Source organism: Vitis vinifera, chromosome 16 (genome assembly GCF_030704535.1).
Source record: "Vitis vinifera cultivar Pinot Noir 40024 chromosome 16, ASM3070453v1".
NCBI lineage: Eukaryota > Viridiplantae > Streptophyta > Magnoliopsida > Vitales > Vitaceae > Vitis > Vitis vinifera.
Genome location: NC_081820.1, coordinates 4,186,364 through 4,196,225, shown reverse-complemented (window position 1 = coordinate 4,196,225; position 9,862 = coordinate 4,186,364). Strand labels below are relative to the sequence as shown.

The following is a 9,862-nucleotide window of genomic DNA, read 5'->3' as shown; positions in this document are numbered from 1 at the left end:
TCAGACATCAGGCGTGGTTAACCACGCATGCCAAAAATCCTAAAGACTTGACTGGATGGATTTGCCCGTCTGACAAGTCCAACCGGCTCAGTCTGTCCATTCCGTCTAGCATTATGGAAGAAGAAAAGTTTCTCACTTCTGATGTCAGACGGATTTTATCTTGATCCAGACAGAGTGATCCTAGACGGGTTATCTATTTGTCCTGAACAACCAAAGGGTCTTGAGTCTAGTCCCCCACAATTATAGGACATGAAGGGGTATGTCATTTGGGTATAGAAACCTTAAGCCTATGTTTGGTTCTAAAAGTACTAAGAAAGACAAAAAAAAAATGTTCAAAGAAAATTAAATAAAATAAAAATTAGTAAGAAATTTGTATATTTTTATATTATTTAATTTTTATATAAAATAGTTAAATAAATGGAATGAGTTTAGAGTATGATATGAAAATAATTTATTAAATTTAAATCTTTTTTTATTTTACTTATTTTAAAAAATAATTATATAAATATATAAAATGATTAAAAATAAAATATTAAATTTAAAATTTATTTTTAAAACATATTTAAAAATATTAAAATTAGGTTAAAAATATTTTAGGTTTTTGAAAGCGATTTTTGTTTTACAATACATCATAAAATAAAATTTAAAAACTGTTTTTCGGCAAAATCAGAAACAAACAAGCCCTTAATGTCTTGCCACTAAATTCTGCCTGCGGTCTAAATGCTCCATCAGTTCTTGTCATCATCACAGAGAGAACCATCAGTTCTTGGATGTGGATTTCGGTGTAGATGAACCCATTGCATTCTCAATCCTCACCTTCAGGGAATGTTCTTAGTAGGAAAAAAAAAATTGTGGAAAAGTAGGAGAAATAAAATAAAATAAAATAAAATAAATTTAAAATCAATGATTTATTTTTATATGTTATTTTAAACTCATTTTATTTATATTAAAAATCTGTTTGAAAAAATCAATCTGCTAAATATTTTTATTATTTTTAATTTCAAAAATATTAAAGTAGCTTTCAAAATTTCTAAAAATAATTTTAAAGAATATTAGGTATGAATTTCTATCCTATTATTACGTACTATTATTTTTTACTTTAAAAATAAAAAAATTGGAAATATATAAAACATATTTATTATTATAAAATTTTAAAAATAAAAATAGAAAATATAACTCAATATAAGAAAAAGTGGGTTTTTATTCATTAATATGTAAATATATAGAAAAAGGAATATCAAATTTTTTAAATCAATATTTTATTCACTATCTTAAAATAATTTAAAATACAGTTATTTTTTAATGAGTCAATAATTATTGTTTCTTTTTACTTGTCATATTATCATCATTTAGACTATAATTTATTATTATTATTAAATCTAATAATAATAATAATAATAATAAAAAAAGGAGTGAAAACATTTACACATAAAGTCTCATTTTCAATTGACGTTGATGATATGATAAATAAATAAAATCTCAAATAACAATAATAATAATAAATTTATAAAGAATTAAAATATTAAAAGTCTTATTGTCAATTAATATTAATGATATGACAAATAAAAAAGATATTTAAAAAAATAATTATATTACTTATTAGAAAAATACATGTATTTCAAATTATCTTTAAATAAATAAATATAATACTAATTAAAAATTTTAGGGTTTTTTTTTTTCATATTAGTGGCCCTCTGTAAACACCAAAATAAATTAATTTAAAAATATGTAAAATTAATATTAAATTATTTTTATTTTAGTCGACTTTCTCTCTCCCATTTTATTTGCTTCGTATTTTCTCGCATTTTCCTTCCAAGTTGCCTACAGGCTACAACCAGCCATTTCGGTAAGAATCCGAGTTGCCTAGAAAACCTTTGCACGAAGGTAAAATGGGCTTTGGCAAACAAGGCCTTCCGAGTTCATGGCACTGCTCAAAGCCCTAACTCAGCGAGTATAAATATGGAGACAGCATCGTTTTAACAAACCGCGGCCTCCTTCTCAGGTTTGGGTTCCTTTTACTCTTTCTCAGATTAGGGTTTTTCAGCCCTTCCTATATTTATTTTAATGAAGATCGCGGTGATGACCCACTGAAATTCAAGCTCAACAGACCGGAATGCGGAGTTTCTCTCCTTTGAGAGCCTCGCGTGTCGACCACCCCACTGAACTGAGGGATCTCCTCTACTGAAAATATTCTCAGAAATCGCATTCCGTTTGTTTGCCTCCTGAGAAAGATCAGGAAAAGAGGATAACGTTTCATAAAGTCTGAAATTTGATTAGTTTATCCGTCTATTGCATCAAAATTTTATGCAGATATTCTGTTAGTTTCAGGAAATAGAAATAAATAGAAAATAATTATGAATTTTTTTTTTAATTCTTTTTTTAAAATGAGGTCTGAATAGAATGGAGATTTTTGTTGTCATTTACAAAATAATTATAAAAAAAAGGACTTTACTTCCATCCATTAAGGAGTTTCCGTCGGTTTTTTTCTTGACTGAGCTTTCTCATTTTCCAAACATGTATGGTGGGTCCTAACCTTCTTCTACTATTATTATCATCATTGTAAGCTGGGTGTTTTCAATTTTTTGTATTCTGTCATACAGAAAATTCTTTCTTCTTTTAATTTTGATGCATGGTTGCATTGGCTATATTGGAAAAGTTTAATCTTCAAATGCAGTTGTACGATACATATGGTGGTAGTTATATCAAGATTAAATTATAAAAATGCTTTTCATGTTGAGGAAGTTTTGCCAAAATGCTTTGTCGGCACACTCAATGGCATGCCCTAAAATATTTGAAATATTAGGGGTATTTGTGCTATGAGTACGTAGGTGAAGCAATTTCTGCAAACTTTGTTGGCAAGAGTAGCATTATTCTTAGACTATAACTTTAATCATCATATGTGGCGATATAACGGACTTTGAATTTAAAATTTTGTGGATAAAATCTGAATCACATGCTGTAATGTGTGACTAAATGTACTGGAAAACATGGAATGATGGATTGAAAAACTTCCTGGTGCATGAGTACCTTCTTTGGACCTACTTGTCTTTGTGTTGAGTTGCAATTGGATGGTGGGACATGGTTTTCTTATTTCATTTTTGATGCCCTTCAGTGTTATCTGATTAGTTCCAAAACTAGGAAAGTGATGGATATTGTGTACTCTAGATTATCATTTAAAATTTGAATGGAGCAGGAAGTAGGTAAGGTTGGAGGTTGGAGGTTGGAGGTCGGAAGGGAGGATATGCAATTCTTCCTCTGATTATTTTTTCATAAATTTGGAATTTTTTAATGTGTGTTTTGAGTCTTATTTAAATTGGGGGAACAGAGGCTGTAATGAGGATTATAAGCTCCCTCTACTGAAATCAAGTTGAGGAAGATTGCTGGCAGAATCGAACCACAAACTAAATTGCCATCACTGAGTAGTCTCCTTTTCTTCATGTTCTTGCTTATTTTTTCTATGACATATTTTCAAGATCACCTAGTGATGGAATTTTTATACTTGTTAGAGCACCTTGCAACACAAATTTTGGTTGTTCTGCATAAGAATGCAATTTCCCTTCTGATAATGATGAGGGCTGGTTATCCTGCATTGTCTTCTTAATAGCGGGATGGTGATGAAGTTGTTTGACTTTTGTATACAATTGTTATAAAAAGCACTCATTCTTTATTGATGATTAAACAAAATGAAAATGGTAATCACTTTTTAGAAAAGTAATTCTTTCATTATGTTTTAAAAGATCATTGATGCGTATTTTTATTGACCAACAATTCATTCTGATGAATAGTACCATTAATCCAAAATTGATTTGGGTCTAGGGTGGACTTTGCATAGCCCATTTCATGGAATGAGCCTTAAGGTTGAATCTCGAATGGCCTGTATGCAACAGTTTGTGATTGTGTTGACAGTAAATTAAATAAAAGCTGGTTCACACAAAGTTTTCATTCATTTTCAAAAAGTATAACTTGAACATATGCTTATAACTTAGAAGCATGTTACACTTTGTGGTTACTGCACACATAATTTGGGCTTGAAGCATTCTTTGGTAGTTGATATGGTCATACTATGTGATAATACATGCCCAAGTAAGGAGTAAACTTGGTGTGATATCTGACATGAAAGATGGTAGCATTAGGGCGATGGTACTCCTTTTTTGTAGCTTTCCCATTTTTAATAATTGTAAGATTATTCTAACTTTGACTTTTAATCACAATTATTAACTTGTAAAACCTACTTTGCATTGTTTTTATATTTTTATATATTGTGTAGTATATCATATTGAGTATACTAACTTTTTTATGTAATAAAAAAATGAATTAATCAAATGTGCATGCATAATCCATATATATTTGAAATATGGAGTATAAATTAACTTATAACCAATTTCATGAAATTGGTTATATTTCCTTTTTTACCTAACAAGTGAAGTAATGTATATTTGAAATATGAAGTATAAAGTAGTATCCTACCATCTTGCATGACATTGGTTGTATGACCTATCAAGAATAAATACAACCAATTTCATGCAAGATGGTAGAATTTAAAAAAGTTAAATTATGTCATACCATAGAAAAACATTAAAACTAGAGTCTTGAACAGTTAAAATTTAACAAAATATGAGTTTGACGTATATATTGTTCAAACTTTTCATGTTTGTCATCATTTCTTCTTCATAAAAGAAAAAAAGCATAATGTCAAGTCAAAAGTTTTATTCACTAATCACCATCAATTTCATTGGCAATATTCAAAGGGAAAGTTGTGTTTATAGGCTGTTAAATGGGAAATATATGGTTTTAGAAACCCATATAACTGAAATATGGGTTTTGCTTGGTAATGAGAAAAATATTATATGTTTCATACACTATTTATTGTTCATATTTACATTTTCGAAATTATCCTTTATTTCCGAAATTTCTGAAATATTATATGCTTTTTTTTTGCTCCTTGTGTTTTTTGGATCTGTTCGAGCCGCCGCCGCCCCCATTCGATTTCCGGAAAAATTCATCCTCGTTTGATTTTCAAGAAAATCCATGCAAAACCCCCAAGGAAAACCAAAAAATTGCTTTTTTTTGCTCCCTATGTTTTCTGGATCTGTTCGAGCCATTGTCGCCCCCATTTGACTTCCGAAAAAATTCATCCTCGTTTGATTTCTGAGAAAATCCATGCAAAACCCCTAAGGAAAACCAAAAAAATTGCTTTTTTTTTTCTCCCTATGTTTTCCGGATGACATGGACACGGGTGATAGGGAGACCTAAAGGGTAATTTCGGAATTGTAAATATGAACAGTAAATAGTGCATGAAACATATAATATTTTTCTCATTACTAGGTAGATCTCATATTTCAGTTATATGGGTTTCCAAAACCATATATTTCCCATATAACAGCCTATAAACACAACTTTCCCATATTCAAATCATTGAAATGAAGATTCCCTAATATTCATTATCAAAATAAATTTAATCAACTTCCAACATTTCATGTGTGGCTTTGACATCAATAATGTAGGTTTTCATATAGGATTATTTTACCTTTCTCCTTTTTATGATCAATTTTTTACCTTATGGTACATTTTAAACAATTAATAAAACAACACTCTTCTAAGAAAAAAAATTTCAATTTATTTTTTTTTAACAAATATGAAAACTTGTTAAAAGTGTATATATTGTTATATTATATGTGTATCGTATATTTATCTTAAGATACAATTATGATACACATAAAATAAAATGCGAATTGCAATACAAATCGATTAAGTATTTAAACAAATATGATTATTAATATGAACATGTGTTATCACATGGGATGGTCATATCAATAGCTATATTGGGTTCATGAAAATTTAATATATGGAGTTGTAGAGATTTCTTCTTTGATGAACTTAACATGGTCAATGCTAGTCATTAGATCATTGTCATTTCCACCACAATGGCAACAAGTGACTAAAAGTTGTTATGTGTCCTTAGTTGCCACAATTGTTATATAGATAATTGATTGTGTATTGATCCTTCTTATGATACCTCACCACCATTCTGTTGTGCATAGTATAAGTCTGTACTTAACTTGCTGGTATATAAAAGCAAGAAAGAACTTCTTCCCCCTTTTGGCAAGTTCAATCATATTAGTGGGGTCTATGACTATGCATAATGTAGTGTGGTGGTGGTGGTTTTTGGAAGGGAAAATGTTAGGGAAGGGGGGGTTTGGTTGTGTTGTTTGTTTGGTGTGGGGTTGGTGTTTGGTGTTGATATTGTTGGTAGCATTAGTGGTGAGATTCAGTGTCTATAAAATAAATTAATTTATTTGTCGAATAGACTCTTCGGTTTGCTTCTTTGATAGATTCAGTGATATGTCATGTAATTTTGTTCAAAATTAAGGACATTTATTTACTGTGTCTGTCGGAGAAGCAAGTCGGAGAGTCTCTTCAGATGAATTGCTTAACTCATTTAAAATGCTGTAACAAATTTTTTGTTAGTGGATGGGGCTGAGTTTCCTAAAGTTGGCTTCTAATATTTCCTTTTCCCCATTATATGTTGTTATTGAGCATGGTTTGGTTCTTATAATAAGGCATGGTGCAGGATAAAGTGTTGGTTGTATGTTTAACTTCTTGTAAGAGACTATGGATTTTCAAAAACAATAATAGTGGATATTGGACTTGGTTATTGTGACTCTTTTATTGTTCCTTGCTCTCTGTTCTGAAGATTGCATTGGTGCTTCATAATGTTCAAGAATAACACAAGAAATTTGAAATGCTTTTCTTTGAGAAATGTTTATGTTTGAGTACCCCAGCCCACTGAACTGAGTGTGCTTTGCACAACACAACAACTTCTCTCTTTCTTTTGCTTGCTTGTTTCTTTTGGCAACAATCTATATATTGTGTGTACTTTGTTGAGCCTTATATATATATATATATAAAATCTCTTCTTGCCTATCAAAAACAAATAAAGAGAGAAAAAAAAAAATGAGGTGTTAACTTGATTGAATTTTTCGGGTCTATTGATTCATTGCTATGTTGAATGTATGGTGATTCTGTGACTAACTGACTGAACTGTATGTAATCCTCTATTCGCTTGCTCTTCATCTTCTGTTTAAATTTGTAGACTTGAGGGGGGTTTGAGTAGCGTATGATCTGATTTCTGTTTCCTGGTTTTCTCTTGCTATTTCAAATGTGTTGTGGAATTGGAGTTTGCAATGTCCCTTCTTCTAGATTCTTAAGTTTTAAAATGATTGTTATAGGATCAACTAATAATTCAACATGATTATCAATTAACTTTGAAAACAATTAACTCATCACAAAAAGCTTATCTTATTTATTTTTGAAGATGAGGACAAATGGATAATAAATTAATCCAAAACATTGAGGCCTTAAGCCTCTTCATTCTTTTCATGTGCTACAATATCCTAACAAAAGGAAAATTCTATCTTTCCTTGGAGGTATTATACCTTCAAAATCTTAACTATCGAATGTTTGAAAATCAATCTCAATCATTGAATATCATTAATGACGAGATTGATTTTCAATCATTTTATGGTTTAGAAAATGGAGGGTATAATATCTCTAAGTTAATTTGTAGAGTTGTAGAAATTTCCTTTTCAATGAGCTTAGATTCCGTTTGTTATTGTTTTTGAAAAAGCACTTCTAACCTACAAAGCGTTTTTGAAGAAAAAAGTAGGCATTTGGTAAAATTTAGAATACACTTCTAAAAAATTGAAAAATCACCTTTAGTGCTTTTTGGAGAACGCTTGATTAGTGATTCACCTAAAAATACTTCTAGAGAAAACATTTCCACCAAAAGTTCTTCAAAGACACTCCTAAACGCACTCTTAGTATAAACTGCATCATCGATATACTGCCATTATTTCTATCATAGTGCTACCACTTGGCTACTAATTATGTGGCCACGGAACAGAACTGCCACCACAACCACATCAATGGTTAGTTAGCATCCATCCTTTTATCCTTTTGATTATCCTATACGACATGCATAACAATGTGTGAACTCAGTTGGCCAGTATATATTTATATAAAACATGAAAAAACCCGCTTCCCCTTTTATTAAGTGTTTTAGTATTAAACAATAATCATACTAGAACATGTAGGTGGTGTAGTTACTGTATGCAGAATGTAGCATGAACTAGGGTGGCTTTGGAGAATAGAGGGGTTTGATGTTGCTATTGATTATGGGGTATTTAGAGTGCGTTTGACAGTGATTATAGAAAGTGTTTCTAGCATTTTTAATACTTGAAGAATGAAAATTTCCTGGTGTTAAAAAGACTAACGCACTCTTACGGTGAGGATCCTGTAAAAGGATGATGAGTTGGTCCTAGAACATATTCTTTGGTTGCTTTAAGCAACATGTCATATACTTTGATGCAACTGTACAGTTTGCTGAGTTAAGAAAGGTAGCTTTTAATCTTTCTTCTTCCCCATCCTGTGTTGTTATTGAGCAGGAAGGATTGGGTCGTTATTCAAATGTGATGACCAATTTTATTTGTCACTCCCTAAGTATGTGGTTTGATAAGTTAACTTCTCTTTGTGAGACTAGGGATTTCATGAATCGATAATCTTGGCTATTGTGCTTTCTTCCCTTATTGTCCCTTCATTTGTTTGGCTCAGGTCATTCTAAGCACAGCAGATTGAGAAACTTTAATGTTTCGCGAACCTCAGACTCAACAGAGTGTGATCTCTTTCTCTTGCTTTTTGGTTCAAATATATGTTTTGGGTCTCTTTCAAAAGAATTGTTCAAGATAACCCTTATTTTTATCAGGTAAGCATTAGTTTGAAGCTGCAGCATGAGCCTATAGTTTTAGTATAAATTCAGAGAAAATGATTTTCTTAAATTGGGTTTTGATTATGAAAAATATAATTAAAATTAGTTAAAAATTTATGTATTTTAAAATTATTTAATCTGTAAATAATAAAGGAAAATAAATGAAATGATTTTTAAGGAGTATATAAAAATAATTTATTGATTTTAAATTTTTGTATATATTCCTTCCTTTTTTATTTCTTCACTTTTTCTTTTTCTTTTTTTTCTAAAATTTTTTGAGAACCAAACATAGCTTAAGGATTTTTAACTGCTCTATTTGTAATTATTTAAAATTCCATTAACAATTTTGAATTAATTTATATATATATATTCTACTTAAAATTCCAAGATTATACATTTCTCTTAATAAAATATAAATATCGTAAAACTCTAATTTTTTTTTTAAGGAATTGAAATTTTTTTTAAAAAAAAAGAAAAACAAATCCATCTATCTATCAAATCTTTGAAGTTCTTTCCTTCCTTCCAAACACCAAATTTGAAGATTTTAAATCGATTTTTTTCTTTTTTTAGACCAAAATCTTTCATTTCAAATCACAATGATAATAAAAACAAGTCTAAAACTCGCAAGCCCACATGAGAGACCAAGGAAATTCTCCATTGCAAGAAGCCCAACTTCCTCCATGCCTACACATCCCAAAAAGGCCCATCTTCTAAAAGATGGAAGAACAAGCCCAAAGGAAAAAGAAAAAAGAGAAGAAAATTCAGATCGAAGTAAAACCACTTTGACAAATTCTTATTTTTATTTTGATTGAAAATTTTTCTTGTAAAGTTAACAGATTTCCTCAAATCTATGAATAACAATAGAGTAAGTTTGGGGCTAATCACCCTCATCCCAATCCTATTTATATCTATTTTCATTCCTATCCAAATAGAAAAAAATTAATGGAACAGCTCGGGAGGAGTATAGGAAATTCTCATGCATGTTTTGCCTCATTTAAAATTTTTCAATATTTTCTTTTAAATTTTATTAAAAGAGATATAATTATAATTTATAAATAAATATTTATAATTTATTTTTATGAAAAGTAATATTTTATT

At 29.9% G+C, this 9,862-nt stretch overlaps 1 long non-coding RNA gene and 3 other non-coding genes across 4 annotated transcripts; all 4 read left to right on the top strand.

The window, feature by feature from the left end:
• The first annotated feature begins 1,712 nt into the window (after positions 1-1,712).
• On the top strand, positions 1,713-8,784 carry LOC104882037 (uncharacterized). The gene is made up of 2 exons (XR_787865.3): positions 1,713-2,002; positions 8,611-8,784. It is a non-coding gene; the product is annotated as an uncharacterized LOC104882037 (long non-coding RNA).
• LOC132252747 (small nucleolar RNA Z107/R87) lies at positions 2,070-2,174 on the top strand. The gene has a single exon (XR_009464526.1). It is a non-coding gene; the product is annotated as a small nucleolar RNA Z107/R87 (small nucleolar RNA).
• Positions 3,324-3,423, top strand: LOC132252745 (small nucleolar RNA R30/Z108). The gene has a single exon (XR_009464524.1). It is a non-coding gene; the product is annotated as a small nucleolar RNA R30/Z108 (small nucleolar RNA).
• Positions 6,289-6,429, top strand: MIR3636 (microRNA MIR3636). Its single transcript, NR_127889.1, has one exon. It is a non-coding gene; the product is annotated as a microRNA MIR3636 (primary transcript).
• Positions 8,785-9,862: the final 1,078 nt, after the last annotated feature.